At 38.0% G+C, this 25481-nt stretch overlaps 1 protein-coding gene across 6 annotated transcripts in view; it reads right to left on the bottom strand.

Annotated features, from left to right (window-relative positions):
• Positions 1–25481, bottom strand: part of LOC136858765 (zinc finger protein 543) — a 99463-nt gene that overhangs the window by 3569 nt on the left and 70413 nt on the right. The window lies entirely within an intron of this gene.

Genomic DNA, 25481 nt, shown 5'->3' with positions numbered 1-25481 from the left:
ACTGCTAGCGAACATATTACTGTCTATTTTCTATTATTTTGTACTATTTTAGGCCTAAATAAATTTTGTAACTTAAGTAAGGTAATTATGTTTGATTTTTTATTTCCATTTTTAATTTAGATTCACATAATTTTCCCTTATCCATCCAGTTTTTCTTTCTCTTGAAAAACTTGAAAACAACCAAATATCCTTCCGATGGGTTGCTAGACTGAAGGAAGTAAGACCATCCTCTCAGCCCATGGACTGGCTGTCGTACAGAATTTCCTCTGTACTCGATGTAACGGTTATCCTGCCGTGACTCGGTCGCCAGAGCCTTGTCTGTGGAAATGGGTTAGTTCACCAGTCAAGGAAAGGCTGGCATTTGGGTAGGAGAGGTTATAGATTCCACATCACTACCCCCTTGAACATTAAATAATGATGTAAAAGAAGACATACACATTAACGCAATCCCTCTAACGGAGTGGCTCATTTATTTACAGAACTTTTGGAGAGGTTCGAATATTGAGCCATTTTTCCGCCAACATAACTTAACAAGTCTTCGGAAACCATTACACTGGAAGAACTGGAACTAGTACTCAGAAAACTTCGAAATGGGAAAGCATCTGGAGAAGACTCAATAAATGCAGAACTATTCAAGTAATCCAGTGACATGTTCAAGCACAGATTTCTCAGTTTCATCAATTTAATTTGGAATGGCAACAGACTACCAGAGAATTGGCAAAAAGCTATAGTTATGCCTCTTCATAAGAAGAGCAGTGTGAAATACTGTGGAAATTACTGAGGGATACGTATACTCAACTTAGGTTACAAAATTTACTCTAATATTGTCAGAGAAAAATTATTCAGGCATTCTGGAAATATGATTGGAAATGAACAACACGAATTTCAAACGGGATGCTCATGTGCTGATGTTTACATTACCTTGAAAGTCTTAGTAGAAAAATATAGGTAATTTAAGTTAGAAACTCAAATAGCATTTGTTGATTTTCAGAAAGCCTTTTGCCTAGTTAACAAGAACAGATTTCTTAGTATATTAGCAGAAGAACAGTTAATAGGTAACAAATACAACATTGCACGTTATAAATCTCACTCCATATTGGCGGTTGTCACTTTACAAATAAAAGAATTTATAAAATCCTCCTTATCAACACAAATCAACTCATCTGTTAGATGAAACAAAGTCTGTATATGTTTCAGCCTATTCTCAAGGCCATCTTCAGTAGCAGAACAATTATTACATAACACAAACAAATTAAAAATCTTGATGAAGTGAAATGATAGTGATCATGATTAATGAATTAAAAACATATTGAGGTACAAAGTCCTCTCGTCCGATGGGCCATTCTTGATACATACATACATACATACATTATCATTATAGACTTATGCCTTTCAGCGTTCAGTCTGCAAGCCTCTGAGAATTTACTAAACGTCGCCACAATCCTCGATTTGCAACTAGTGTTGTGGCCTCATTTAGTTCTATACCTCTTATCTTTAAATCGTGAGAAACCGAGTCTAACCATCGTCGTCTTGGTCTACCTCTACTTCTCTTACCCTCCATAGCAGAGTCCATTATTCTCATAGGTAACCTATCCTCCTCCATTCGCCTCACAGGACCCACCACCTCAGCCGGTTTATGCTTACAGCTTCATCCATCAAGTTCATTCCTAAATTAGCCTTTATCTTCTCATTCTGAGTACCCTCCTGCTAATGTTCCCACCTGTTTGTACCAGCAAAAATTCTTGCTACTTTCATGTCTGTTACTTCTAACTTATGAATAAGATATCCTGAGTCCACCCAGCTTTTGCTCCCGTAAAGCAAAGTTGGTCTCAAAACAGACCGATGTAAAGATAATTTCGTCAGGAAGCTGACTTCCTTCTTACAGAATACTGCTGATCGCAACTGCGAGCTCACTGCATTAGCTTTACTACACCTTGATTCAATCTCACCTACTTTATTACCATCCTGGGAGAACACACAACCTAAATACTTGAAATTATCGACCTGTTCTAGCTTTGTATCACCAATCTGACAATCAATTCTGTTGAATTTCTTACCTACCGACATCAATTTAGTCTTCGAGAGGCTAATTTTCATACCATACTCATTGCACCTATTTTCAAGTTCCAAGATATTAGACTGCAGCCCTTCGGCATAGTCTGCCATTAAGACTAAGTTGTCAGCATAGGCCAAACTGCTTACTACATTTCCACCTAACTGAATCCCTCCCTGCCATTTTATACCTTTCAGCAGATGATCCATATGAACTACGAACAGCAAAGGTGAAAGATTACAGGCTTGTCTAACCCCTGTAAGTACCATGAACCAAGAACTCATTCTACCATCAATTCTCACTGCAGCCCAATTGTCAGCATAAATGCCTTTGATTGATTTTAATAATCTACCTTTAATTCCATAACAGTCCCCCAGTATAGGAAACATCTTTTCCCCCGGTACCCTGTCATATGCTTTCTCTAGATCTATGAAACATAAACACAACTGCCTGTTCTTCTCGTAGCATTGTTCAATTACCTGGCGCATACTGAAAATCTGATCCTGACAGCCTCTCTGTGGTCTGAAACCAAACTGGTTTTCATCCAACTTCCTCTCAACGACTGATCGCACCCTCCCTTCCAAGATGCCAGTGAATACTTTGCCTGGTATACTAATCAATGAGATACCTCGATAGTTGTTGCAATCCTTCCTGTTCCCTTGCTTATAGATAGGTGCAATTGCTGCTTTTGTCCAATATGAAGGTAACTTACCAACACTCCACGCTAATTCTACTGCTCTATGAAGCCATTTCATCCCTGCCTTCCCACTACTTCACCAGTTCAGGTCTAATTTCATCTATTCCTGCTGCCTTATGACAATGGAGTTTATTTACCATACTTTCCACTTCCTCAAGCATAATTTCACCAACATCATTTTCCACCTCCCCATGAGCTTGGCTGTTTGCAACACCACCAGGATGATTTCCTTTTACATTGAGAAGATGTTCAAAATATATCCTCCACCTCTCCAGTGATTCCCTGGGATCCATTATGAGTTCACCTGAATTACTCAAAACACTGTTCATTTCCTTTTTCCCTCCCTTCCTAAGATTCTTTGTTACTGTCCAGAAAGGTTTCCCTGCTGCTTGACCGAGCCTTTCCAGGTTATTACCAAAATCTTCCCATGACTTCTTTTTGGATTCAACAACTATTTGTTTCACTCTGTTTCTTTTATCTACGTACAAATCCCTGTCTGCCTCGGCCCTTGTTTGGAGCCACTTCTGATAAGCCTTCCTTTTACGTTTACAGGCTGCTCTCACTTAATCATTCCACCAAGATGTTCGCCTTTTCCCATCTTTACACACAGTTGTTCCTAGGCATTCCCTTGCTGTTTCTACTACAGCATCCCTGTATGCCACCCATTCACTTTCTATATCTTGAACCTCCTCTGCGAACCATGTGACCTTGCTGCGGTGGGGAGGCTTGCATGTCCCAATGATGCAGATAGCCGAGCTGCAGGTGCAACCATATCGGATGGGTATCTGTTGAGACACCAGACTAACGAATGGTTCATCGAAAGCGGGGTAGCAGCCTTTAGGTAGTTGCAAGGGCGGCAGTCTAGATGATTGACTGATACGGCCTTGTAATAATACTCAACATGGATTAGCTGTGTTGATACTGCTACACGGCTAAAAGCAACGGGAAACTACAGCCGTAACTACCTCCCGAGGACATGTAGCTCTCTCTCTGTATGAATGATGTACTGATGATGGCTTCCTCCTGGGTAAAATATTCCGGAGGTAAACTAGTCCCCCATTCGGATCTCCGGGTGGGGACTACACGAGAGGGGGCGATCATCAGGAAGATGGATACTGACATTCTGTGAGTCGGAGCGTGGAATGTTAGAAGCTTGAATCATTGTGGTAGGTTAGAGAATCTGAAAAGGGAGATGGATAGGCTAAAGTTAGATGTAGTTGGTATAAGTGAAGTACGTTGGCAGGAAGAACAAGATTTTTGGTCAGGCGACCACCGAATTATCAACACAAAATCAAACAGGAGAAATGCAGGAGTTGGTTTAATAATGAATAAGAAAATAGGGCAGCGGGTAAGCTACTACGACCAGCATAGTGAAAGAATTATTGTCGTCAAGATAGACACCCCCACTACAATAGTGCAGGTCTATATGCCTACTAGTTCAGCGGATGATGAAGAAATCGAAAGAATATATGAGGAGATAGAAGATCTAATACAATATGTAAAAGGTGACGAGAATCTAATTGTGATGGGAGACTGGAATGCAGTGGTAGGCCAAGGAAGAGAAGGTAGTACAGTAAGAGAATTTGGGACAAAGGAACGAAAGAGGAAGTCGGCTGGTTGAATTCTGCACTGATCATAATTTAGTCCTTGCCGATACTTGGTTGAAACACCACAAACGACGGCTGTATACGTGGACGAGACCTGGAGACACTGGAAGGTATCAAATAGACTTCATTATGATTAGGCAGAGATTCAGAAACCAGGTGTTGGATTGCAAAACTTTCCCAGGAGCAGACGTGGACTCTGATCACAACTTGTTAGTCATGAAATGCCATCTGAAGTTGAAGAAATTGAAGAAAGGAAAGAATGCAAAAAGATGGGATCTAGACAAGTAGAAAGAAAAGAGTTTGAGGGATTGTTTCAAGGAACATGTTGGACAAGGACTAAATGAAAAGGCTTAAGGAAACACTATTGAGAAAGAGTGGAGAGTCATGAAAAATGAAATCAGTAGGGCTGCTGAAGAAATGTTAGGAAGGAAGAAAAGATCAACTAAGAATCAGTGGATAACTCAGGAGATACTAGACCTGATTGATGAACGACGAAAATACAAGAATGCTAGAAGTGAAGAGGGAAGAAAAGAATACAGGCGATTAAAGAGTCACGTGGATAGAAAGTGCAAGATAGCTAAGGAAGAATGGCTGAAGGAGAAGTGCAAGGATGTCGAAGGCTGTATGGTCCTGGGAAAGGTAGATGCTGCATACAGGAAAATCAAGGAAACCTTTGGAGAAAGGAAATCTAGGTGTATGAATATTAAGAGCTCAGATGGAAAACCACTTCTAGGGAAAAAAGACAAAGCAGAAAGATGGCAGGAGCATATCCAACAGTTGTATCAATGTAAAGATGTAGATAATTTGGTTCTGGAACATGAAGAGGCTGTTGATGCTGATGAAATGGGAGACCCAATTTTGAGGTCAGAGTTTGACAGAGCTGTGAGTGACCTAAATAGGAACAACGCACCTGGAATTGACGACATTCCCTCTGAATCACTGACTGCCTTAGGAGAAACCAGCATGGCAAGGTTATTTCATTTAGTGTGCAAGATGTATGAGACAGGAGAAGTCCCATCCGATTTTCGGCAGAATGTTGTTATACCTATTCCCAAGAAAGCTGGTGCTGACAGGTGTGAAAACTACCGCACCATTAGTTTAGTATCTCATGCCTGCAAAATTTTAACATGTACTATTCACAGAAGAATGGAAAAACAAGTTGAAGCTGAGTTGGGAGAATATCAATTTGCCTTCAGAAGAAATGTAGGAACATGTGAAGCAATCCTGACTTTACGTCTGATCTTAGAGGATCGAATCAAGAAGGACAAGCCCACGTACATGGCATTCGTAGATCTAGAAAAGGCATTCGGTAATGTTGATTGGACCAAGCTATTTATGATTCTGAAGATGATAGGGATCAGATACCGAGAATGAAGAATTATCTACAATCTGTATAAAAATCAGTCTGCAGTGATAAGAATCAGGAGCTTTGAAAAAGAAGCAGCAATCCAGAAAGGAGTGAGGCAAGGCTGCAGTTTGTCCCCTCTCCTTTTCAATGTTTACATAGAACAGGCAGTAAAGGAAATCAAAGAGAAATTTGGAAAGGGAATCACAGTCCAAGGAGAGGAAATCAAAACCTTGAGATTTGCCGATGATATTGTTATTTTATCTGAGACTGCAGAAGATTTCAAGAAGTTGCTGAATGGTATTGGCGAAGTCTTGGGTAAGGAGTACAAGATGAAAATAAATAAGTCCAAAACAAAAGTAATGGACTGCAGTCAAACGAAGGCAGATGATGTAGGAAATATTAGATTAGGAAATGAAGTCTTAAAGGAAGTAGATGAATATTGTTACTTGGGTAGTAAAATAACTAACGATGGCAGAAGTAAGGAGGACATAAGATGCAGACTAGCACAAGCAAGGAAGAGCTTTCTTAAGAAAAGAAATTTGCTCACTTCAAACATTGATATCGGAATTAGAAAGATGTTTTTGAAGACTTTCGTGTGGAGTGTGGCATTGTATGGAAGTGAAACATGGACGATAACTAGCTCAGAAAGGAAGAGAATAGAAGCCTTTGAAATGTGGTGTTACAGAAGAATGCTGAAGGTGAGATGGATAGATCGAATCACGAATGAAGAGATACTGAATTGAATCGGTGAGAGGAGATCGATTTGGCTAAATTTGACGAGAAGAAGAGATAGAATGATAGGACACATCTTAAGACACCCAGGACTTGTTCAGTTGGTTTTTGAAGGAAGTGTAGGTGGTAAGAATGGTAGGGGCAGACCAAGGTATGAATATGACAAGCAGATTAGAGCAGATGTAGGATGCAATAGTTACGTAGAAATGAAAAGGTTAGCACAGGATAGGGTGGCATGGAGAGCTGCGTCAAACCAGTCTATGGACTGATGACTCAATGATGATGATCCTGAACCTGCTTACTGTCTACTGTTCGAAACTTCTCACTATTCATATCCATGTACTTCTGTCTAATTTCCTCGTCCTGGAGATTTTCTACCCTTATTCGTTTGCAGACAGATTTCAGTTTCTCTACCCTAGGCCTAGAGATACTTAGTTCGCTACAGATCAGATAGTGGTCTGTATCATCGAAAAATCCGCAAAAAAACTCGTACATTCCTAGAAGATTTCCTGAATTCAAAGTCTGTTAAGATATAGTCTATTATGGATCTGGTACCCCTAGCCTCCCATGTGTAGCGGTGTATAGCCTTATGCTTGAAGAATGTATTCGTAACAGCTAAACCCATACTAGCACAGAAGTCCAGCAAACGCTTCCCATTCCCATTAGCTTCCATATCTTCCCCACATTTACCAATCACCCTTTCGTATCCTCCAGTTCTATTCCCAACTCTCGCATTGAAATCGCCCATTAGCACTATTCTATCCTTGCTGTTGACCCTGACCACGTTGTCACTCAATGCTTCATAAAACTTCAATTTCATCCTCATCTGCACCCTCACATGGTGAATACACTGTGACAATTCTCGTCCTAATTCCTCCAACTGTCAAATCTACTCACATCATTCACTCATTTACGTGCCTAACAGAAACTATGTAGCGTGCAATAGTATTCCTGATGAACAGCCCTACCCCAGACTCTGCCCTTCCCTTTCTTACACATGTCAAGTACAGTTTACAATCTCCTCTCTCTTCCTCATTATCTCCCCTTACCCGAATATCACTTACTCCTAGCACATCCAGATGCATCCTCTTTGCTGACTCAGCCAGTTCTACCTTCTTTCTTCCATAAGCCCCATTAATATTGATAGCTCCCCATCGAATTCCATTTCGTTCGCCAAGTTGTTTCCAAGGAGTTCCTCGCCTGTCAAATGGGAGTGGGACTCCATTACTCCCATAGGTCCGAGGCTTGCTTAAAGTGTTCTGAGCTCAATAAATTCATGAAGCAGGATGCTACCCTACTTGCACATAGTCCAAGTGAGGATCTCTCCTCTAACGGGTTATGGACCACCGGTGAATTGTATAGTCCTAGCTGCCTGAGCACAAGGAGGGCCACGACTCAGAATATGACCGAGATGCCCACTCCCATTCCATAGCAACTGGTATCCCGACTCTCAGGACCACTTACTAGGCCACTCAGCCGTTGCCCTTGGTTCACGAACTGGGACGTGACTACAGTAACCCACAAACATGAAGCAAGTTTTATTTGACAATCATTCTTGATTGTCAAATAAAACTTGCTGACTGTTAAAATGAGAACATTGTGCTAAGCAGTGTACTGAGACTGTCAATACCATGGATTAAAACGTGTGTAACAACTGTAATGAGAAAAGGAATTATGAGTGGATGAAAAACAAGTTAAAAAATAATGTAAGAAAAGAAAACTCATTTCACTTACTTGTAAATAAGTCACATTGACAACTAAGCTTGGGTGTGGCTTACCGTGTATCTGTGCCGATGCGGATGAGTGGGAGAAGGGGAAGGGACGAGTTGAGTCATGTGAGGAGGGTGTTGAAGGAAGGGCGGGTCTTGTTCTAGAATGTCGGTAGTGAAACTCATTTTTATTAATAAATTGTTCACAGATAAGCGGGACAAAGTTTTCCAATAATATATTTTTCTTTTCATTGATTTCATTCAAGTTGTGCACGAGATTATATTCGTAAGTAATCAGCTTCATTTTCCGTATCAATTCTAATCACAGAGAGTTACAATAATTGAAAAAGTTGGAAGAGTTTCAATTATTGTAACTCTCTGTGATTGTTATATTCATCAATATCTATATAAATATTCTCTAGTATATTAAGTAAGGGATCTTTCTGTTCATAGTGTAAGATCTTTAAATCTTGGTCAATTGTTGTGTATTTGTAATTTTTCTCTCTACAATGTTTGCTCATGGCTGAGTAGCGGTTGTACTTTAGGGCATTGAGGTGTACGGGGTATCTTATACTGAAGCTACGGCCTGTTTGTCCAACATACATTGAAAGACATGATTGGCATTTTAATTTGTATATCCCAGAGTTTGAAAATTTTTTGTTGCTATTGACAGTATGAGAATTAAAAAATGTTTTTGCATTGGTGGGAACGGTCTTGAAAGCTACTTTTAACTTGTGTTTTTTAAAGATGTTTGAAATAGGATATAATTTTAAAGGTAAATGTGGTGAATTTCTCTTTAAGGGAAGATTCTTTTTCTAAGGTGGTCTTGGGTTTACTTTTGAATTTATTAAAAATTTTGTTCACGAATGCTTTACTGAAATAATTACCTTTGGCTATTGTATAAATAGTGTTGATTTCCTTTCTAAAATTCTTACGGGATAAAGTAACATTAAGAGATCTGAAAATCATACTATTATAAGCTGTCTTCTTCTGTGTCCCTGGGTGTAGAGAAGTCTGGTGGATTGTGTTTATTGTGTGGGTGGGCTTCCTGTAAATATTAAAAGCAACGAATTCTGCAATAGAATAAAAGATCATACTTTACCAAAACATTACACCCTTCACTCCTTTGACATAGTCAATATGTACACGAATATACCCGTCAATAAAACCATCGAAATAGTTAAAAATAATCTTTCCAAATTCAGTAAATTGACAATAGGTGAGATAGATGAGTTTGTTCAGATCCTCAATTTTACATTAAATTAATAGTTTCTTCACTTTTAATAACATCATATACCAACAGAAGGGTCTTCCTATGGGGTCACTGGCCTCGGGAATCCCCGCTGATATTTACGTAGATTTCCTTGAATACACTAGTATTATAGGCAAAATTAATGGTATCAAACTCGCTACGTTGATGCTACTTTTATTGTCCTGGATTCTCATACTACTGATAGCAACACAGTTCTTTAATTGCTTAATAACCTGGATACCCACATAAAGTTTATGATAGAATCCGAGAACAACAATTCCCTTAATTATCTCGATTTAACTATTACTTGCATTCAGAATAAAACCCTTTCTTTTAATATTTACAGGAAGCCCACCCACACAATAAACACAATCCACCAGACTTCTCTACACCCAGGGACGCAGAAGAAGACAGCTTATAATAGTATGATTTTCAGATCTCTTAATGTTCCCTTATCCCGTAAGAATTTTAGAAAGGAAATCAACACATTTATACAATAGCCGAAGGTAATTGTTTCAGTAAAGCTTTCGTGAACAAAATTCTTAATAAATTTAAAAGTAAATCCAAGACCACCTTAGAAAAAGAATCTTCCCCTAAAGAGAAATTCACCACATTTACCTTTAAAATTATATCCTATTTCAAACATCTTTAAAAAACACAAGTTAGAAGTAGCTTTCAAGACCGTTCACACCAATGCAACACCTCAATGCTCTGAAGTACAACCGCTACTCAGCCATGAGCAAACATTGTAGAGAGAAAAATTACAAATACACAACAATTGACCAAGAAAGAAAGATCCCTTACTTACTATACTAAGAGAATATTTATATAGATATCGACCAATATAACAATTCTGCGCACAACTTGAATGAAATCAATGAAAAGAAAAATATAATATATTAATAAAAATATATTAATGGAAACCTTTGTCCCGCTTACCTGTGAACAAATTTATTAATAAAAACGAGTTTACCGGGCGAGTTGGCCGTGCGCGTAGAGGCGCGCGGCTGTGAGCTTGCATCCGGGAGATAGTAGGTTCGAATCTCACTATCGGCAGCCCTGAAGATGGTTTTCCGTGGTTTCCCATTTTCACACCAGGCAAATGCTGGGGCTGTTCCATAATTAAGGCCACGGCCGCTTCCTTCCAACTCCTAGGTCTTTCCTATCCCATCGTTGCCATAAGACCTATCTGTGTCGGTGCGACGTAAAGCCCCTAGCAAAAAAAAAAAAAGAGTTTCACCACCAACATTCTAGAACAAGACCCGCCCTTCCTTCAACACCCTCCTCACGTGACTCAGCTCGTCCCTCCCCCTTCTCCCACCCATCAGCATCGGCACAGATACACGGTAAGCCACACCCAAGCTTAGTTGTCAATGTGACTTGAGAATGACAAGGTCATTTCCATTAGAGATGACAACTTTTATTTACAAGTAAGTTAAATGAGTTTTCTTTTCTTACATTATTTTTTAACTTGTTTTTCATCCACTCATAATTCCTTTTCACATTACAGATGTTACACACGTTTTAATCCATGGTATTGACGGTCTCACAACACTGCTTAGCACAATGTTCTCATTTTAACAGTCAGCAAGTTTTATTTGACAATCAAGAACGACCCATCAGAAGAGAGGACTTTGTACCTCAATATGTTTTTAATTCATTAATCATGATCACTATCATTTCACTTCACCAAGATTTTTAATTTGTTTGTGTTATGTAATAATTGTTCTGCTACTGATGATGGCCTTGAGAATAGGCTGAAACATGTATAGACTTTGTTTCATCTAACAGGTAAGTTGATTTGTATTGATAAGGAGGATTTTATAAATATTTTTATTTGTAAAGTGACATATACAACATGTACGGTGACAACCTTATTGCAGTAAAGGGAACCAATCTGCAGAGGTGTGAGACATAATCTCTCACACATCTAGATGCCATACTCTTTGTTGATGATGTTGCATTTGTAGCATCAGCTGGTCAGTATTTAATCTCCAGAAAGTCTCTTCAAAATTCAACATGATCATTCCACCAGAAATGGCCTTTAAGGGGAAGGACCCTATCCCCAGTAAAATCTGTTTAGATAATACAATTTTGGAGTCAATGAATTTATTTATCTGGGATACAATTTATCTTACCAAGGGGAAATTAATATCTCTGCAAAAATAACCAAGTTTACCAGAACAACAGGAATTATAAATCACATTATGAAGGCCATCTCTTCTCCAAAAACACAATCACTCACGTCTTTATAACACTTTAGCCAGACTAACCCTTTGCTATGGCAGTGAGGCATGGACAATAAGAACTCAAGACATTTCCAGAATTACAGCACGTGAAATGAAATGACGTTCATGCACAGAACAGCAGGCTATCAAAAATGGGATCATAAAAGAAATGAAGATATGCTTAAGGGACTGAATGTGGAACCAGTAGTCAATTATATCTATGATTACCAAGAAAACTGGAAACGTCACGTTCAAACGATGAAATCTGGAAGACTATCAAAGGAGATCCTACGCTACCAACCAAGAAGACACAGATCTAAAGAACGTCCAATTAAGCGATGGAAAGAAAATGCAAGAACGTAATGGGCCAAATGGCCCAATACTTAGAAGGATAAGGATGATGATGATGATGATGATGATGATGATGCTGATGATGATTTTCCCTCCCCATTTTTGAGGTCGAAAAAAAAAAGCAGGTGGTGGGGGGGAATTACGCGAGTAAATACAGAGATTTAAATTTAATAATTTCATTTTTAAGTCCAAATTGAACCGAGAATAATAGATAAGTAAAATTAAAAAATCCACTTTTTCAATACTAATATTAAACTAAACAAGTTATAACATTTACTAGGAACTAGTTTCGACGCTGGTGAGCATCATCTTCAGCCAAACAGGCAATAACATAATTATTTAACTCAAGATGGAATCTTGAAAGTCCTGAGTTCTATTTAGAGTAGGAAGATTCACAATTTAAATAAAAGGTCTTCTCACAATTGATCAGAAGTACAAAGGATGAAACATGTATAAAGTTCCTTTATAAACATTAAAATTATTCTTGAAAAACAAATTCTGAACAGTCTGTTGTGAATCTTCCTACTCTAAGTTGAACTCAGGACTTCCAAGATTCCATCTTGCGTTAAATAATTATGTTAAAGTGTCGTTCTAATTGGGACTATCATATTTACAGAGAAACTCTACATGTGGTTCGAGGTTTCTATAACATTTCATTTATGACAAGCCTTTTTAATTATTTGAAAATCTTACGGTTCTAAGTCGAACTCATTAATTTGAGTGAAAAGAATTATGTTAAGTATTGTTCTAATCGTGACTTCAAGGTTTTGAAATTGTGATTTTTTGAAGTTTTCTCCAGATACTTTTAGGGACATCATAGGTCCCATATTAAGAGTTTTATATGTGCATTGATATAATGAAGATATGTTTATTTATGATTGCCTGTTCTTCAGTGGTGTATACTGAGGGCTACCAAGGCTATCGGTGAAGCCCAAACCTCAACTTGATAATGATGGAAGTCTAAAACACATTATAGCGTAAGCATCTGACACATTGTCCCAATTACAAACTTGAAAGCAGTGAGAAAAAAGTTGAACATATTTCTGAGAGCAAGGCATCGGGGACTGATATTGCAGCCCAGACTCTCGTCCCTCTCCGCTCTACTCGCCCCACGCGGCTTGGTGTTGCATATCGATTAGGAGCTGGGACCGGAGGGAGATAGGTGTGTTAGGCTTTGTTCTGTCAAATCACCACTGCTAACTATCAACCATGCGTTACTCATCGTATATACTTCCTCACCTCATACTTCTGACTTTAATTCATATAGATAACAGAGTGCTGGTATTTCACTTCCGTTTATTTCTACATCCTTGTAGGAAGACACTAGAGGGCTGCTGTTATAGGAGTAATATAGTTTTCTTTTATAGATAGATCTGCTAAAATGGAATGCAATCTCTCAGGTTCTCTTTAGTTTGTTGGAATCAAAACCGTGATCATGGGTCGGACACCACCACTGATCTCCCGAGGAAGCTAATTAAACAGTGACCGATGGGTATGACCACTGTAAAATTTAACATTTGAATAATAATAATAATAATAATAATAATAATAATAATAATAATAATAATAATAATAATAATAATAATGGTGCAGTAGCAGAGGGCAGGGCAGTAGCTTGTGAAGCAGCCTTCACAACAAACAGGCTTCTCGATTGGCTATTGGCTGCAACCCAAAACACTGAAGGCTTGACGTTCACTAAACCAACCATCGAAAAGGGGTGACCTAAGTCCAGTGGTAGCCCACGTCTTGATTCCAGCATACGCCACTCCTGTTCTCAAATTTGGCTGAAGATGACGCTCACCAGTGTCAAAAACTAGTTCCAAATAAATGTTTTAACTTGTTTAGTTTAATATTAGTACTGAAAAGGGGGATTTTTAATTTTATGTATTAAATGTGGTGAGCCTGAAAATTCTTTAAAACAGGGGTAGGGAACCAATATAAATGCACTAATTGTCCGGAGAATTCTTCTACCCACTTTCCCATTCTATCAGTTCCCACATGGGCATTCAGATCTCCCATTATCATGATCCCATCTCCAACAGTATGGGTTTCTAGTTCATTGAGGAAATCTTTTTCTTCCTCGCTACATCCTGTCTGTGGAGCATACACCTGTATTATCTTCAGTAGTTTCTTGTTTACATGTATATGCATTGTTTATAATTCTTTCATTTTCATACTCATTGCCTTTGCTGGGATACGAGAATGTTCTGGGCCCACATGGGTATGGTCCATTATTGGACATTATAAATCTTCCAGCTAACTCATTCCTGGTTGCCAGCATTTCGCCCCAGTGTGCTAAGTTGGGCTCATCAGTTGGCAAATAGCACACCCACCAAGACGTATGGCTAGCGCATACCATGGAGGCCACTCTGTAGGCTACTTGGAGCCACCAGCAGTGCCAATGCACTATGAGAGACTTTGTCTCTTTACCAAAAATTGATGCCTGCTTCACTATCAGATGATATAGATGTTGATTCCCATAGGGCAGGGATGGCGAACCTTTTCGAACTAGTGTGCCATTTTAGGTCTGGATTATTATTCTCAACTGTCTACTGTGCCACTTGTTATTTTCGTTTTTAATGGCTACAACCCCCACCCCCACTCACCACCGCCACCACCAAATTCCATCCCTAATTCCAAAGTATGTTTCATTATATGTTATTACGTAAATATATATTGTAAAATACTACGTCTTCTTCTTCTTCTTTCTAAATTTTACTCCGATCCACTTATTTGAATTTTTAACAGAGTAGCGAAGAGGGAGTTTCTTTCTGGCGTGGAGAAACATTTTCTTCACGACAGATAGTTCTTCCCCCGCCAGTGCACGTGATGGAGATTTTCCTACGCATCGGCGCTGTCGCGGAAACAGATGCGTATAGGGGCATAATTTTCGTCCCAAGACTCATGTACTCGCTCTCAATAATAAAATCATACGTGCGATTGCATGTTTCGTGGCCGTATTTTGCCAATACCGCAAAAATACTTAGTAGCTATGCCATTTATGTTAGGTTCATAACTTGTCTTCACAACGTTCATTGTACAAAATAGTTGCTTGTATGTGTATGATGACCCAAACAAAGTAAGTCGCGCTGTAGCAAATTTTTTCATGGCCGAAAACTTTTGTGGGAGGTTGTTCCACTGTTCAAGCATTAAGTTCTCCGGCTTCTGGAGAGAGTATTCACCATCAACAGCACACTCAATTTTCACTTATGCTTCATCAAGTTGTACGAACTTTTTCACCCATACATGCTTTCTTAAAATTCAGTCAACTCCATTTCTAAACTGTGAATATCTAACAACAACAACAACAACAACAAAAAAGAGAGATTAATTTGTGGAATATGAGGTTTTGAAATAAAGCGCGGTCTTTTCTCCAAATCTCGAAATTGGGATAATTTATTGGCAACTATTTGTCTTATAAAATTCAAAACAATAAGCAATTACTTACTGAGAATAATTACGAGATCCTGGCAACCACACACAAGCCAAACTTCACTAATTCACTAATGCGGGTGAACGAATGGCTCGTCGGTCGCATCTGACATTTATACCACTTGACTTCCGGACCTATCAGTGTTGCAGTGTTGCCATAATGCACGTCCAAATGGAACTAGAATTTAGATTTTCGGTATTTATTTTTTAAACCTGAAACACTATGACTGAACGATGCACGAGATATGTATAATCTATAGTACAAAATGTACATAAATATTTTAATATTTGCATGAGGTGTGCCACCGAAATCGTGTTCGCGTGTCACCTAATGACACGCGTGGCATAGGTTCGCCATCCCTGCCATAGGGAGCCTGAAATATTTGTCCTGAACAAGTAAATTTATACTACCAATATAAATGGTCCGTTATTGGACATTATACATTTTCCAGCTAACTCATTCCTGGTTGCCAGCGTTTATGAAGAGGAATAGCCATAAGATAAGCCAATATAGTTGGGATGGACTGTATAGAACACTCATCGATTTTATGATAACACACCGAGAATGGGGAAGATACATCATGAATACGAAGATAATCCCCAGTGAAAGTATGGAAGGTGATCAAAGATTATTAATTGTGGAATTAAAACAAGTAAAAATCCCTAAAATTGTACTGAAGAAGAAACTAAAGATCATGATTTGGGAATTGGAGGAGGAGGATAAAATGGCATTCCAAGATTGTATAAAAAGGAAGTTCCCTAACACAGAAATACGAAGTGGAGAAGAAGCGTGGGACAATTTAAGACAGACATTTGTATAAGCAGCAATTGAGGTATGCGGAGAAACAAAAGCAAAGGTTAAGGGAAAGGAAACATGGTGGTGGACAGACAAAATTAAAAAAGAAATAAAAGAAAGGAACAAGGTGAAGAAAGAAATGGATAAGGAAAAACAAAAAACATATCAGAGGGATGAGAATAAAATAGAAAGGTTACATGAGGCTATTGGTATCAAAAAGAGCAATCTCCACCTTCCCGCACTTTACAGGGGGAGTGATTTTTTTATCTAATGCATTTCTATTCACTCTATCTGGGTGATATTTGTCTTATATACACAACAGACAGGCTGTGAGCGAGTAATCAAAGAAACCCTACCATATAATTAATGGTTAATTGGGTATTTTAAATTGTATTTCGGAGATTGTCTCTTTTGATACTAACTTTCAGATTTTCGTGGATATTGCTCTTTTTGATACCAACATGTAAGGAGATTGCTCTTTTTGCTAATAACTTACAGAATAGTGATACCTACACTATTTTTCTTTACACTAGATTGAAACGTCAAGAATGTCACTATAATGTACTGTACCGGTACATACATTTAAGAGTTACAAAAGTGATGAATAATATTACCTAGACTGAAAAACGGAAGACCACCAGCAAGAAACACATCAGTTTAGTTGCAAACAATCTTATTATCAATACATTCAATATACAGTAGGGTACAATAAAATTTAAAAATTAACATTATCCTTCAGATAGTCAGTAAAAAGAAGGAAGAGAAGTCTGTAAACTAAGGATAGCTGTTATATTTTTTGTTAGTTGCTTTACGCCGCACTGACACAGATAGCTCTTATGGCGACGATGGGACAGAGAAGGGCTAGGAGTGGGAAGGAAGCGGCCGTGGCCTTAATTACGGTACAGCCCCAGCATTTGCCTGGTGTGAAAATGGGAAACCACGGAAAACCATCTTCAGGGCTGCCGACAGTGGGGTTCGAATCTACTGTCTCCCGAATACTGGATACTGGCCACACTTAAGCGACTGCAGCGGATAGCTGTTATAATAAAGTGCCCTGAGGTTATGATCAGTACATATGAATATTGACTATACAAGAGTATATAAGTCCATTTCCCAATTGAATTTCTACTTGATAAGAAAATATTTACTGACTGAATGTTATTACCACTTTTTTGCAACAACTGATTTCCATTTCCTATGATCGTGAGTCTATTCCCTCACTTTTGCGGGTGATACAGGTGTCACGTTTTGCGGTAGCATGTCCATCACAGAACACACTGAAGAAAGCTACAGTTTATTTTGGTAATATAATATGTTCGTGCACGTTCATATACCTTCAAAACTCCGAAAATACCTCCAGTATTACTCTAAAACCGAAAAATAGGCATGCATAAGCAAGACAGTCTCAATTTATAACTCAGTTCAACCAATATGGCAGCACTCACATTGTGTGAGCAGAAAGAGCTGATTGGTAGTTCTGGAGATTGTCCCTTTTGATATCAACCGATGGCGGAGATTGTTCTGTTTGAAAGTCACACTGTACTTTCGTGCTCTGAAACGATGGTATTTTGTTCTTTTTGTGAAAGACAAACAACATAGTTTTATAGATAGCTATTAATACAATGCAACGGTATCAGTAACTCATTTCCAACGAAAAGTGGAGATTGCTCCTTTTGATACCAATAGCCTCACATGTGGAATACAAAAGATTGAAACTACAAGTAAAGAAAGAAAAATAGAAATGTTGTGGAGAGTTTACGAACAGAATTGAGCAAGATAGTCGAGGAAATAAATCAAGAAAAAAATCAAAGCAACAGAGAGAGAAGATGGATCCATAGTACATGTTGAAAAGGGTCTTCAGAAGGTGATGGCAAAGAATTTTGAAAAACTTTATAATGAGGATGACTGCTCGAAGGAAGAAGGAGATAAGAAAATGGAAATAATAGAGAAAAAGAAGAGAACCCGATAACATGGTTGGAACTTGAAACGGTAGTGAAAGCAATGACCAAAGGTAAAGCAAGTGGAAAAGACGAATTCAATGCGGATATGATTAAGGCAGCAGGAAGCATTGGACTACAGTGGCTATACCGAGCCCTCAATGCCATATGGAAGGATGAAAGGATACCTGAAGATAGGCAACAAGGAAGCATTGTACCACTGTTCAAAAAAGGAAATAGGAAGAAATGTGAAAATTTTATATTATCACATGGGCTAAAAATAATGGAGAAAGTCATAGACAAAAGACTGAGGGATATAATATAAACACAGAGGAAGAACAATATGGCTTTAGACCAACTTGATATTTACAGTGCGAACAATAATGGAAAAAAAATCTTCGTATTTTTGGATTTGTAAAAAGCTTATGATACAGTTAAGAGAAAACATGTATGGGAATGCCTACTGAAAAGGAATGTACCAAAATCATTAATTAACAAGATAAAAATGTTGTATCATGGGAGTAAAAGCAGTGTACAAGTGGGGAGTGGTGACTATGAAACATTTTATACAAAAGAAGGTCTCAAGCAAGGAAGTGCACTGTCACCATTATTGTTGTACAAAGGAGATTGGACATTTGGAATGAAAATCTGAAAGAGTTTGGAATGGTAGCTAGTAAAAAGAAAACTGCAGTCATGCACTGTGGAAAAGAGAAAAAGAGAAACCAAGTGAACATAGATTGACAAAGGTTAGAGAATGTAGAACAGTTTACATATCTGGGTAGCATTATTAATGGATGTAATGAAATCAATCCTGAAATTACTAACAGACTAAGTAAAGGTACAACATTTTGTCATCAAGTTAGAAAGCTTTTATGGGATGACAAAGTACCGGTACCCAAGAGAACGAAATTAACATTATATAAATAGTATTTCATACCAATTGTAACATACGGACTAGAAACGCTGGTAACTGGTAAGAGACAAGATAGCAAGATCCAAGCAGTAGAAATTAAATTTTTAAGAACATCGGTTAAAAAGACAAGAAGAGATAGAATCAAAAAACATTAAAATCAGAGAAGAGCTAAATATAGAGCCATCAGTACAGAAGATACAGAAAGCAAGACTGAGATGGTTCGGACATGTAAAAAGAATGGGAAAGGAACGAGTAGTAAGAAGAGAATTGGAAAGAGAAGTTATGGGAAAGAGACCAGTTAGAAGACCGAGAAGATGGTGGATGGATCAGATTTAGGACATTAGAGAAAGTGGATTGGAAGAGGCTTGTTAACCACACCCGGGTGACTGGAGTTACTTGATTCAAGAGCTGGAAAAAATCCAAAGAAAGCAGCTTGATTTGTTGTTGGTAATTTCCAATAAAAAAGTAGCGTTACAAAAATATTGAAAGGTTTGGGCTGGGAAGACTTGGGAGAAAGGAGACGAGCTGATCGACTAAGTGGTATGTTCCCCCCCCCCCAAAATAACATTTCTTGAAAGTCCACCTTTTCAATACAATATGGTTTTTATTTACATAAAAGCTTTACATTATTAATGTAAATTAATTGACAAAGTCAAGATGCTATACCAGAAGTGCTACAGCTGTGTCCAGATAGGCAACAGACGATCAAAATGGTTTGAAACAAAGAGAGGTGTCCAACAAGGAAGTGCTCTGTCACCACTCCTGTTCCTAATAGTAATGGACAAGGTCATCAAATCTATCAAGAAAATGGACAGTGAACCAAACGCCCTGGTATTTGCTGATGATGTGCTTTTATCGGGAGAGAGAGAAGCTTAAGTTCACAAGAAACGTAATGAATGGAACAACACATTCAAAAATTTTGGACTGAAGATGAGCAAAACAAAGACAGTGGAAATGACCATCAACAGGGAAGGAACAAGCTCAAATATATTTCTAGAAGGAGCAAAAAATCGAATCAGCTTCCCACTTCAAGTACCTCGGAAGCACAATATCGAAAGACAACACTGTTAGGCAGGAAATACTCAGCAGGACGCAGAAAGCATCGAACTTCTACAGTCAAGTCAGGAATCTCCTCTGGGACTGCAAAATACCACAGAAAGCGAAAACAATCATGTACCACACTTACTTCGTACCAATCCTCACGTACGGTTTAGAGACATGTACCCTACTAAACAAAGACTTCAGTAGAATCCAAGCAACTGAAATGAGATTCATTAGAACCATGAAGGACAAGATCAATATGAAGTGAATAGGAAAGTAGCTGGTATTGAGGTTCCTATTAAAAAGACCTGCCAGAAAAAATATTTCGACCTTAATCTCATAGGAAGAAGACCACAGGGAAGACCAAGAAAACGTTGGATAGAGACTGTAAGATGAGTATGGAGGAGAGAGGATACAAATGGAATGATGTACTGGATCAGAAGATGTATGAAGACAGAAGATGGCGAGCGCTTGTACACCACATCCAGGAAACTGGAGTTGGGAAATGATGATGATGATTATTATTAATGTTTTAACGGGACATGTTTCACCCACAGTTTGGGCATCATCAGCCATTGTTCCTATACCTAATGATCAAAATATCCAGGATCCTGGGTATTTGTATCCCGATAAAATATTTAAAATTATTATGCTAACTTGGATGTTATTTAATAAAATATGTTTCTGTAAACATATATGATTAGTGGAAACAACTGGCTACTTTTGATTATTCTGACTGGTGGAATATGCTATACGTGAAAACAATGACATTATGTACAATTATTCTGTTAAAAAACGAATCTATACTTATTAAACATTCGATAAAAAACCAATTACTATGTTTCATATCTTCTTCTTTTCCTACCACTTTTCTCACACCTGTGGGGTCGCGGGTGCGAACTGCGTTGCATATGTGGATCTGGCCCTGTTTTGCGGCCGGATGCCCTTCCTGACGTTAACCTTATATGGACAGATGTAACCAGTATTGCGTGTTTTCTGTGGTGGTTGGTAGTGTGGTATATTGTCTGAATATGAAGAGGGAAGTGTTGGGACAGACACAAATACCCAGTCCCTGAGCCAGAAGAATTAATCAGAAGCGGTTAAAATTCCCGGCCCGACCGGGAATCGAACCCGGGACCCTCTGAACCGAAGGCCAGTACGCTGACCATTCAGCAAATGAGTCGGACCTATGTTTCATATCTTACTGGATGATATTGGTTGGTTCAATTGTACAGTCTTTTAAAGTCCAAATAACTTATTTTTTCTGGTTGATTGGATGCGTGAGCTTGAATGTCCAATTTTCTTGCTCTCTTAGAACTTGGGTGTCACTTCTGTGAGCGTATTTCTGAAACATGACTGTATATGGTCTATTAGAATGTCACTTGTGTTGCTAACAAATGTGGAGTAACATGCTGCCTGTCACATGGGCTTCTCAAAGTCGTTAACAACAAAATTTTGTAATCTTGTAGCTTCAATCTGCAGGTAGATGTTAGATGATTGAGAGTCTGTAACGAGAAGAAATATATGTCTTAGTTGTGGAGTATGAAGTATGAATGGGGAATCAAGCTGGCTCTTACTCACCTCCACGCCTCTCTTGTGGCTGGCTTGCTCTGGTGACACTATCGGTTCGAATGGCTGTAGTTGACCCTGTGTGCCTCGTATTGTATCTGTGTGTGGTATGAGGAGGGGGATGCATAGGGGAAGGGTGGGCAGATGATGTATTAGTTGTTCTCGAAGGAGTTTTTTCTGTGGGTGGAGCGTCAGTCCAGCGATCAGATGCACGTCCTCGCTCCCAGGATGGGCTGCCTTGGGGTAAGCACTGTTGGTTTCAGTTCCACCTTATTTATATTTAATGTTCGCTTGTATTTTCGCATAGGAGTTTACCCTACTCGCCCAGACTCACCACTCAATTACTCAGAAACAAGTTGAACTGGCCTCTGCGCCAAGTTTAAATATTTCTGATTTCCCCCTATTTCCATTATGTGGCGCGATTGTCAGAAAGATAATATATAAGTAATAATAATAATAACAACGTAAACGTTTCCACCTTTTCAATACTAAAATATATTCACAAAATTATAAATTACACGGTACTAGTTTCGATCCATCTAGGGGTCATCATCAGCCGTATTGGGGCAAAGATCACTTTTGGCGAAATCCTAAGAAAATGTTATTTTAAAGAATAACAAGTGAATGTGGTAGATGAAATGAGATGTTATTATGGTAATAGTTAATAATACAAGGAATATTCATACTAAGTAGTTTTTAACAAAGAATAAAGTACAAATGGGGTGTTGTAAAAATTATAATCATGGAAATCAGTAAGTTCTTGTATTGAAATGACATATATAAAATTATATATGGCTTAGGAAGAGGGCTTAAGGTGGGGCTGAAGGGTGCGGGAGAAAGTGTAATTGTCTTGGAAAAGTACCTTTGATTAAATTTAGGATTGAGTTTAGGTTGGCTGCATTATTGCCAAAAGTGATCTTTGCTCCAATACGGCTGATGATGACCCCTAGATGGGTCGAAACTAGTACCGTGTAATTTATAATTTTGTGAATATATTTTAGTATTGAAAAGGTGGGAACGTTTACGTTGTTATTATTATTACTTATATATTATTCTCAGTTCAATAGGACCAAAAACATGAAATTCATAACCATTAATAATTGTCAGAAAGCGCGTCAACTTTTGTTCAATATTGTATTTGTATCCTGTGGTTCCTCTTAACCTCAAAATTGTATTGTAGAAACTGCATTATGTTAAGATATCTTTAGTTAACCTCTTGCCCTAAGAGGAAAGCTCTCGGCAACTACTTCTAATTTGTATTTTGGAAATAGTGTAACGGGATTGTTGGGACAGATGGATTTTGTTCCGAATTTTCTTTGTAATGTTTATTTTGGAAAATAATATATTGAATCAAGGGATCACCATTGATTTTTCTGGAAACCCGCAGCCTTCGTATCCCAATGGCCCTGGTAGGTTTCCCAGACCCGCTCCACATTCCTTCATCGTAGGCGTCACGTTGGCCAACCTGATGTTCATTTGTTTGTATTGGCACAGTACATCTGATGTTTTATTTGGTGCTAAAGGTTTAAGGTGCCGTGTAATTTATTTTTTCCCCTTTTCTTAACTGTGTATCGTGTAACGTCCGGAAAGCGGTTACAAATTTAATATTTGAATCTATCATCTTTACGTGTGATGGTAATGTCTAAAATATTTATGGACTTATTGATTTCGTCTTCTGTAGTGAATTTTATATTCTGATCTAGTGTGTTATTGTTATTGTTGTTGCGCTTTTAATGGTAAACGTGTCGTCAACATGAGATGTAAATTAGTGGTATGTTGCGAGCTGTCAGTGGCGAGATGGCGTGGAATGACATTAGTAGACGAATAAGTCTTTAAAAGTAAGAAAGATCACAATGTGAAGATAAAGTTGGAATTCAAGAGGACAAATTGGGGCAAATATTTATTTATAGGAAGGGGAGTTAGGGATTGGAATAACTTACCAAGGGAGGTGTTCAATGATTTTCCAAATTCTTTGCAATTATTTAAGAAAAGAGTATGTAAAAAACAGATGAGGAATCTGCCACTTGGGTGACTAACCTAATAGCAGATCAGTGGGGATTGATTGATACAAATATTTATGAGACATCAGTTTCCAACCACAAAGTTTGTTAAAATTCAATTGAACAATTTTTGTAAATTTGTCCTGTATCAACACTTCTTTTCTTATTTTGATTTGTTTTGAATTTCATTAGTGAGTTTCTGCAACAACAAAAAAATGGAAATGAGTTTTATGGGTGCATATGATTATTACAGGTTAGAGAAGTGTCATGTTTCAACAATAATATACTAAGTCCATGTGAAAATAAAAGGTTTCCTATTAAAAATAAAAATCTGCATATATATTTTCCCGCCAGAGCTTTGGTACGTGTTCTGCAGATCAATGTTAGGCACGGTAAGGTACGTGGGACCCTTGGAGGAACCTTAATTCACCGGCTTCGTTCTTGAGACTAGATGGGAGAAAGGAAAGTGAATGCGTACCCTCCCAAATGATGTTATGCTCGACCATACTACACAGATTCCATGAACAGACTGTAGCGCTGTAAGGCACATGAACACGAACCAGCACACTAGTTATCCTGGTGATACTTGAAGGCTGCCAAAGCTAGGGCAAGTTATTGATAGAATTTTAAGAGCACCACATGTTGATTCTTAAGATACCTTTCCCCATCAGTTCTGCTGATTAGTGCACAGACTGAGGTGTTGATGAATCAATTAAACTACGAAATAGTAGAGATATCCTAGGTCTTGAATTAGCCCAGCGTTTTTCAGAGTGTGAAGATACAGTTTTGACAGGAAAACTACTCACGATACTAACTTCGGATCTTCAGCAATTCTATTGTAAAGAATGCTTTAATGTGGACAACGATGGGAGGTTTTAAGGCTAATATTGTGTTCTTTGATTTCTATGAGTTTGATTATCATGACTGTTGTTTCAAGGGGCCTAACTTGACCTCTACCATCTGAGCTATTCACCTCAGCAGTAAGTTACACAGCAATGAATCTTACACACTCTGAGCTTGTTCAGTATATTGGTAGTATTGGTAACCAGTAGTCTCCCATGCAAGGGAATTGTCAGACTAGGAAGGAAACAGACTACTCGATGTCAAAGCAAGAAGCAGCCTTTGGAATTATGTGACTAATAGTAAATTTTCTATTCAAACAGCAGATGATCTTTTGAAATAATCAGCCTTGAACTTATAATTAGAGCAAAATGAGTGGTAACATGTTAGGTATCAAAATGGTAAAAGAATAAATATGTAAATTTAAATCTTATAAGAGTTGTATAGTATTACTTGAAGTGATTCCACATACTGTATATGAGTTCATTATGTGTGTAAGTACAGAAGAGTAGAATTTTGTAAATAATATAAATTTATGAAGGATGAGCTGTGTGTTTAATAAAAAAAATTAGTGTAAATTGTATAATTTGGCCTCAAATATCATTTGAAAAAACAGAAATTATATCCCAAAAACCAACACAACTAAAATAAATTACCATGAATGGTAATACAATCAAAATAGTAACTCAATTTAAATATCTTGGAGAAGTAATAACACATAACCTAAATGAAAAAATCTCAATCCAAACAAAAAAAAATAAAAAAAAAATAGATTAGCCAAAGCACAAAAATTAACATGGGATATCTACAAAAAGAAGTGTCTATCAATAAATGCAAAAATAAAACACGACAAGACAGTTATAAAACCAGAAGCTACATATGCAGCAGAAACACTTTTTCACCTGAATAAACAATCAAAGACTGACAGACTTCAGAAAATCAACAAAAAAATACCAGAAAGATGGACAGTGGTGGA

The sequence above is a fragment of the Anabrus simplex genome, chromosome 1 (assembly GCF_040414725.1).
Source record: "Anabrus simplex isolate iqAnaSimp1 chromosome 1, ASM4041472v1, whole genome shotgun sequence".
NCBI classification, from domain to species: Eukaryota; Metazoa; Arthropoda; class Insecta; order Orthoptera; family Tettigoniidae; genus Anabrus; species Anabrus simplex.
Note: the sequence above shows the minus strand (reverse complement) of the source record. Positions and strands in the feature narration are given on the sequence as shown.